We start from the raw sequence: 9,151 nt of genomic DNA, 5'->3' as shown, positions 1-9,151 counted from the left end.
ACGAAGTTGGCATGACGTGCTCAATTCTCCACTAGGGAGGAGAGCTACTCGGCAGACGATGCCTGATCTTCAGATAGATGTGAGAGCGGAAAGTAGGTCGCATGGTGCGTCCAATGACCCATAAGCGGAGATTGAGGCTGAAGAGGAGGAAGTGGAAGCTAAAGAGGAAGACCGTGTAGAGTTAGTCTGTATAGAGGACTCCATTGAGGCAGTAGACCTCTCCTCCGATTCTGAGACGGGGGAGGACCCAAACAAGTGCCCTAGCGCACCCACGGATATTGGAGCTAGTCACTATTAGCTATTTCCATTTCTATTTTGCTTTTGAGACGAGTATTTGTGTAGGATACTTTTAATGTGTTGATTTCTATTGTATATGTTTTTAGTTGGGACAAAGATTGTATTTCTGCCTTTGGTGTTGTATAAACATTTTCCATCATTTTCAATAAAGAATTATTTCACGATATATTAAGTGGCTTATGGTTATCATTAGGTAACGATTGTTGTTTTTTCCGCAATTTAGGTTACTTAACGTGATGTCCCGAAAAGGAATCAAATATAAATGGAGGAGTTTTACATTACAAAAAAATTTTTTTACCCATTTTTGGGCAATATTGTCGGAGTAATTTTTGGGGCGTTACAGAAGCAGGCTAGCAGAGACTGGTATACCACCTTATCCTTTGCCATGATTTCCTTGGGCTATGACCACTCCCAAGCAGCTCAAGCTCTCTTTACTAAATCCAATCCTCAATCATTTGCTGCCATATTGGTATATGTGGATGACATGGTGTTAACTAGAGATAGTCTTGATGAGATTCTTCATGACAAGCAATTTCTTGGTCACACATTCGAAATCAAAGACTTAGGCACTCTCAGATTTTTCTTAGGCCTAGAAATTTCTAGAACTAAGGATGGCATACACTTGAATAAGAGAAAGTATGTATTGTCTCTTCTTGAAGATGCAAGATCCTAGGCTGGTAAGCCTTCTCATATTCCCTTTGATCCTTCTCTCAAGTTGCAGCTTGAGCAAGACACTCCCTTCTCTGATGTCCTATGCTATAGAAGGCTTGTTGGGAGACTACTCTACCTTACCATTTCCAGGCCTGACATTGCTTATGTAGTACAACAATTGAGTCTGTTTATGTGTAAATCTATGGACGTGCACTATAAGGCAACTCTTAAAGTCCTTCATTATCTGAAATCTTCTCCTGCCCAAGGTCTTTTTTTCTCTTGTGCTTCCATACTCAAACTTGCTGGTTTTGCTGATTCAGACTAGGCTTGCTGTTTCGATACTAGGAAATTCATTACAATTTTTTTGCATTTTTCTTGGATCTTCCCTCATCTCTTGGAAGTCCAAGAAGCAGAACAAAATTAGTAGGTCATCTTCAGAGGCTGAGTATAGAGCATTAGGCAGTTTGCCTTGTGAATTGAAATAGCTCAATTACTTATTTGCAGACCTCCACATTCCTCTCCTCAATCCTGCCTTAGTTTAATGTGATAACAAATCAACCATTTATTTGGCTCACAATACTGTTTTCCATGAGAGATCCAAACACGTTGAGATTGATTGTCATGTGATTCGTGAGAAGATTAAAAAAGGATTGCTTCATCTCTTTCCCATTGCTTCTGCTAACTAGTTGGCTGATGCATTTACCAAGCCATTACCCCGTACTTCCTTCAAAGCCTTTGTGTCCAAGTTGGGCTTGTGTTCTCTACACCATCCAACTTGAAGGGGGATGCAAATTATATTGATGATTGGCTTGCTGCTTAGGATTATTTCAGGCCTAGTTTATTCCTTGCATTGAATAGGCTTAGTTTATTGTTCCCTTTTTGGATGAAAGTTATTTAACTGCCTTAACTACCTACTGTATATAGTAGGTTTGTGTATCTTTGTAATGACAATTCATTCTCATTCAATGGAAAATCATTTCCACATTCTCTCTTTCTCTTTGGATTGTAAGAATGATGCTTTATGTTCTTCTCGTAAAGGGAAACATGTTTGGAGAATGTTGTGATTTGCAGTTATTTGTTATGTTTGGATTATGAGGAATGAAGTCATTTTTAAGGGAGAGACACCTAGTTATGTTCACATATTGGATTTGATTCAAGTTAGATCCTGGTTATGGCTTTCTAATTTCATTTGTATTAAACATGTATCTTTTGCACAATGGTACATTGCACCTTTTTCTTGTATTGATCTTGTTTGTAACTTGTAACCGGGTTGGAATACCTTGTGCCGTTTATATTATCTTTGCCTACAAAAAAACAGCTACCTAGTTAATAAATTATGAGTATATGCATGTTGGATAATAGATGGGGTAACTTGGGATTTAGTGAATTCGAAGGTTTTGACCTCAAAATGGCTAATAATTAAATTAAAATTAATGCTACAATTGAATTTAAAAGATTTAGTAATTTTGTTTTGTTTTCTCAACATACATAGCAGGAGAATGGAGATGAGGCAAAAAATTTACGGAAGAAATTTGCACCCCTCTATTTTTTTCCTTTCATTTTACCCTATTTTTATTAGGACCAAATTTTACTGTCAACGGATTATTCAAAATCTATTTTATGACCTATGTTACCAGGATTATTTTAGTGGTCATTTTTATTTTTATCAAATTCTCTCTTCTCACTAAGAGTCTATTAGTTATTAACTAATTCCTTTCAAGTTATATCATTATATATTTAATAAGTATTGTTTGAAGGAATCCTACTTTTAACATTTGCCTTAATACGATATATGTGGATCCAATAATACCTTCCATTACTAGACAAATTTTTAGTTGATCAAATAATGTTTTATTTTTAAACAAAAAAAAGGTGCAATAAGCTTTATCACACATGATCCTACATTTCAGATCATACAAATAAAGAAGAGACATGCATAATGTCAGTTATATTGCTTAATTAATTAGTATTAATATACAATTCAAATGGCTTAGCTGGTGCTGCTAGTAATTATGCCACACACAATTTGATTATCATTTGTCAATATCACGCTTCTACTCACCCTCCAAATGGCCAAAATCCTTAGCATTTTCCTCATTCTTTATTGGCCCCTTCCAAGTTTTAACTAAAGTTACTCACTCCCTCTATAGTATTGCCAACTTTACTACTCTCCTTTACACAGATATATGTATATATAGACTTCTTTTACAACGTTTCTAAACTAACAAAACCCCACTATCAATGTAGTTGAGTTTCTCTTCTCTATTGGAGAGTCCAATAGTAGATAATAAGAAGAAAGTGAACTTTCTTTATTTAAAAATAACTTAAAAAATTATGCTGCTTACTCTCTAATCCCTAATTAATATTAGACTCTTGAATACCGACTTGGATCTGAATTGTATCACTTGCCCTTTAAGATAAATCTCTTTGGACCAATTCCTTTATAACCTTCAGCTACAAGAACAAAGAAAAAGAAAACCCAACTTTCCCTTTTTATACATGGCTTATTCTCTGACAATTTCCCCAAGAAAGCTTCATTCTGATTTGTATTCCTACTCCTACCAAGAAGATTCCAGCACCCAGTTAGTGATAAATGTTCTAGCTTCACTGATTGAGAGGAACATGGCCAGAACAGAGAGAATAATCAAGAATGGGTCTTAGTCTTTGTCTAAGGCTATTAGCACCAATATCTTTGATTGCAAGGAGATCCCAGATATGACAATCCAATCCTATCTAGAGAGGATTTTTAGGTACACTAGAACAGGACCATCTGTATATGTTGTGGCCTATGTTTATATTGACAGGTTTTGTCAAAGTAATCCTGTATTTAGAATCAACGCCAGAAATGTGCATTGGCTACTCATCACTACTATCATAGTGGCTTCTAAGTATGTTGAAGACATGTGAGTTTTTTTCTCCTTCATTGTTTACACTTCAGATACATCGATCCTGCATTTAGATGTTACTGTTTTTTGTTATTAGAAATCTTGATCATAGTTATGTAATACACGGCAAGTATTTATAACATTTTATGGTCTTATTACAAGATTTTACTTCTGAACTGTACATTAATTTTGGTACGAGGGAGGCAAGTTTGATAAAAGAATCTGGTAATTGTGATCTTAATTGGAGCGACAGTTATGAACTCAAAGGAGTGACATTTTTATCAAGAATTTTGTATATTTAATGTTAGAGAAGTGATGTTTCTAGGTCTATAATAAAAAATTACTTTTTATTGATTTGTCACTTAGGAGTTAGGACAACGGTTAATAAGAATTCTTATGATAAAATTTTATCTGATTTCTTGAAAGCGTAAATAATTTGGTAAATGGGTTTTTTAAATGGAGTGAAAGTTTGTATATGCGATCTCAATCATTGACATTTGACAGTACTTGTTAGCAGTTGAGGAAAGGGACATTTTTTCAATCCACCAAGACTTTTAGTCCATGGTGTTCATGTGTGATATTATGTGAATTTCTCAACTGTCCAATTTGCTTGCATTGAAATTCAGGACATGATGTGTTAACAAAAAAGCTGGTTTGTTTTGTTTAACAGGAACTACAAAAATTCATACTTTGGAAGAGTTGGTGGGTACAGCTAATGAGCTAAACAAGTTAGAGCTGGAATTCCTTTTCTTGATGGGTTTCAAATTGCATGTGGATTTGAGTGTTTATGATAGCTATTGCTCCCATTTAGAGAGGGAAGTCAGCATCGGAGAAGGCTATCATCACATCGAGAGAGCCCTGCGGTGTGCCGAAGAAATCAAAGCAAGGGATAGAGAGGATAGGAGTTACACACAAATTACTCGTGTAATGTTGTAGTCTGGTTAGGGAATTTTGTTTTGCTTTACTGTAATAGCCAGTTACCTATTGTTTGCATAGAGGTAGTTTTATGTGTATAGAACAGTACAAATCTAAATGTTTATTGAGGTATTAAGATTTAGATACAAGAGGAGGTTAAGTCAGAGCAAGTGCAGGGTACAAAATCTTCACATGTAAACAGTGAATTTTGTCCAATGTATTTTGGGTATTTTTTTGTCTTATGACAGTATTATTTGACTGTGCTTATATTGATATTTGTTCAGCCATGTAACATCTATGCGTGTTGAAATAGCGTGCAAAAATAAAGTGGGAATTATATAGCTCCTATTTAATACACTGAGTTGGGTTTTAACCTTGTACAGCAAGAATTGAAGACTACGCCTTCATACGTAAACAAGAGGAAAGAGTGTCGTCCATTTTTAGAATAGGCATTTTGGATAAGCCCTTAGCGCTGCAAATGTTGATCAAGGGAAGTTTGAAGGTTGAACAATGCAACAACATCTTTCGTGTTTATAAGTTCGACCAGTGTTTTAAATTATGATTACAGTCATAGTTGCGGTTACATTCTGTTTACAACAATTGTGGAAAATTGCAACTAATGCCACCACATTACGGTTACGTTATCACTACCAAGTCTCCATAAATCACAATGTTGTGGCCATAACTACGGTTGCTGAATGCATTTTAATACACGAGTGAGATTGTTGTAGTTCAAGAATAGGTAAAGAGTAGGTAGCAACAATGGCATTTTAAAGAGTTTGGCACCATTCATTTCTATTCCAGTCAAACTAGCTTTGGGTTAGAAAAAACGTGATTCATCACAAAGGAGTTGTGGGAAAAGAAAGTGTATGAATAGAGTTGAGTATTTTTGTACTATCAATTATACCAAGTAAAGTTGAGGTTTACTACACCAAGAGTGTGTCTATTTAGAGCAACTCTTGTCGTATATATGCTTGAGTTTGTATATGTGCTACGAGCATATGCCAAGAGATATATGCATGAAATTAAACCAATTAGAGATGAAGGCTACATGAATAAGGATCTTCTGTCCCTAAAAAACTACGTCCCTATGTACCAAGTTAATCAAACATTACCAACTAGCATAAAAAAATTACTTTATTATTTTGTGATTTTTCTTTTTAAGTAGATGACAATTTCCCATTGAATTGGGACACAATGGGATATAAAAAAGTGGGACAGGTGATCCCCATTCAGGCTTCAGGCACCTCTGCCACCACCTCTAGTCTAGTGTGATAAATCAAATTTTGATACCAAATTTTATGGTAAATCCATTTTTAGTGATCCAAGCTTGTTACAATTGTTGAAGGATATTCAAGCACATTGACAAATTCTGACTTTAAAAGTTTAAGACGTAAAGATTAGTGAAAGTTAAATATGAGTAGCCCAAATTATTTATTAGATAGGTAAAAATTGTTACAAACTATAACATAATAATGATCAAAATAATAATTAACAAGTTAAACAAAATCAACTAAATCATAGATAAAACAATATTACTTCAATCTCGTTCCTCAAGCTAAAATTTAGTAAGCTTAAAGATTGTTATAAATAACTCCTTTTAAAATTAAAAAAAAAACAAATAATTAAATGAGCTCCATTAAAATCATGAAATATATGTGGACTGCAAAATTTGCATACATAATCGACATAAGAATGACGACCAATGTGAAATACAGTCACAACGAGTATAATTCACCATTTTAACAAAAAAGTGCCACCAAACAATCATTAGTGAGAAGAAAAATCATTGGTATATTCACCATCGAAATGATCGTCGATGGAAAAAAGTCACTATATACATAATTCTTCAATTGGAGAAAAAATGCATCATTGGACGTTACTGAGAATAGAACTCAATGATAAAATCATCATCGGAATGATCATCAATAGAAAAAAGTCACTACTAACATAATTCATCAATGAAAAAGAATATGCATCACCAAAATAATAGTTCGTATCAAGATTATCATATATATATAAATAAATGAAGATATAAAGTGAATTGTTGTATTGGAGCGGTGTTTATTTATTTGGATAATTATCCCATGTGATATGGAATTGTGACCGAACAAGTCATAGATGATAAAATCGATTTGATACTATATAGAAGTTTAGGATAATAAGTATTAATCAAACTCAAATATAAATAAATCTGAATAATTTATTATATAGACAAAAATCATTACAAATGATAAGATAATAACGATTCAAAATTAATTAACCAGATTAATATAACTAACTAAAATTTTAGATAAGATAATGTTCTATAAATTCAAATATATCTGACAAACTTAACTTTCTCTCACAATTAAGTATAAAAATATCAAACAAAACATAATGATGATTGATGCTGTAAAAATATGTCCATTGTTTTTTTCACGTTTTGATGATGGATACCTTTTCCCTCGTCATTAATTTGCTTAAATATTACAGGTTTCTAATGAGGTTGATTTAAAACTAATACTAATTTTTGTGCAGTAAAACAAGTTATTTATTAAATTATTCTGGCAGTCAAACAAACTAGGCGCCCTCCCCTCTACCTAGTTTCTAATATATAAACAAATTAGAGTTGAAAACTAGTTGAATCAGAGTTTAGTTCGATAAAAATTTGTTCAGCTCAAAACTCGACTCACGTTCAATACAATTTATTTTTTTAGCTGAAGATCAATATGATTTTTTTTAGCTCGAGTTTGATATAGAATTTGGTCAAAACAATTTTACATATCTAGAATTTGGGAAATATTTTATTTGACTCAATATAGATTGATACTTAGTTTTATAACAACCCATTTAGATAATTAGGTTGGAAAACTAGGTAAATTACCCTCATTATTCTCATCATGAAAGTCAATCGAATTTTGGATATAAAGCATTAGATACAGTTACATATATAGCTCTAACTAACATCCTCGTAATTCTAAATGTAATATCTATGTACTATCAAATTTATGCATATTTAATATAATATATTATTTTTATTTAATAGTCAATAATAATTAAAAATAAATAATTAATAATTTAATATTAGTATAAAACTGTAATAATATGGGAATACATTTTTCTCTCCTGTATCCCTATGTAACATACTAAATTACTAATATATGACCTGGGACTATGGTCTACGGTCTTTTAGGGAACAGTCTAATCACACTCGTTTCTTCAAGTATTGAGCCATAGGGCTAAACTATTTATGTGTTGCCATTAAATTATTTAGGAATGGGTAGCCTCCAGAATTAACTCGTTCTTTATGCGAGATGAAGGATAGAGAAAAATATAATTAAATTCCAATATTTTTTACTTAATCAAAAACATTTATATTAATGTTTATTTAAATTAATTATAATTTAGTTATTACTACTGTTAAAAATTAATGTAATTATTGTTATATAAATAATTAAAAAGAGTAAAATAAATGATTAAATAAAGCAAAAATGAATAAAAAATATAAAAGAAATGTTATTTGTAGGAACTGACGGAATGTGTAGCCTTGAATTACATCATGTTATTCTTTTGCCCAAGTAAATTATAATAATGAGAGAAGTGGAGAGAATTTGGGGGATTGGTCACTCTTCTTTTGTTTTTCATACTTCAACCATGTTCAAATGAATTTAAATCATTTCCCTTACTACAGCACTTAATGGAAAAAGAATCGAAGGTTGAGCCTTAACGTGTTCAATAAAGAAGAGGAACAAGAACTTTGAATAATATCTCTCTTATTATTGATGAAAGTATTGAATGAATTTCAAGATAATACAATATGGTAATCATAGGATCCTATATATACTAATCAAAGTAGCCTCATACTTAAACAAACTAATTCCTTAACTACCATAACTAACTTAACAAACTAATTCCTTAACTAATATAACTAACTTAACAAACCTTTACAATGAGATATCATGAAAATCCTAAGTAACTCGCACTTGAAGTAATTGGCCAAAGTTGTAGTCTTGATGTGCCAACTTGGTTATCTGATGCACCCAAATGGCATGTTGATGCACTTGCAATTTAGGCTTGTGATGTGCCAACCTGGCTAACTGATGTGCCTCTATCGTGACCATTTGATGTGCCATTAGTACGCCCTGATGCGCCATTTGTATCGCTCATGGCCTTGACTGATGTGCCATGGTTAGTTGTCTGATGCGAGTGATGTGTGCGTCGTGGTTCATGGGACTCTCGGTCCGAGTGCATACTCCCTCGACCAGGTGTCCTCGGTCGTGGTGTTAGGTATCAGTGGCTAAAATACACCTAGAAGGGGGGTTGAATAGGTGTAGCGGTCAAAGTATCCGCTTTTCGCAAACAACATATAATGCTGAAAAACCCTAGTTTAATCGATTAACACAGAAAAAATAATCGATTAA

The 9,151-nt window shown here is 33.1% G+C and overlaps 1 pseudogene; it reads left to right on the top strand.

The window, feature by feature from the left end:
* Positions 1 to 3,392: 3,392 nt before the first annotated feature.
* Positions 3,393 to 5,001, top strand: LOC109341216 (annotated as a pseudogene).
* Positions 5,002 to 9,151: the final 4,150 nt, after the last annotated feature.

The sequence above is a fragment of the Lupinus angustifolius genome, unplaced genomic scaffold, assembly GCF_001865875.1.
Source record: "Lupinus angustifolius cultivar Tanjil unplaced genomic scaffold, LupAngTanjil_v1.0 Scaffold_405, whole genome shotgun sequence".
Classification (NCBI taxonomy): Eukaryota; Viridiplantae; Streptophyta; class Magnoliopsida; order Fabales; family Fabaceae; genus Lupinus; species Lupinus angustifolius.
Note: the sequence above shows the minus strand (reverse complement) of the source record. Positions and strands in the feature narration are given on the sequence as shown.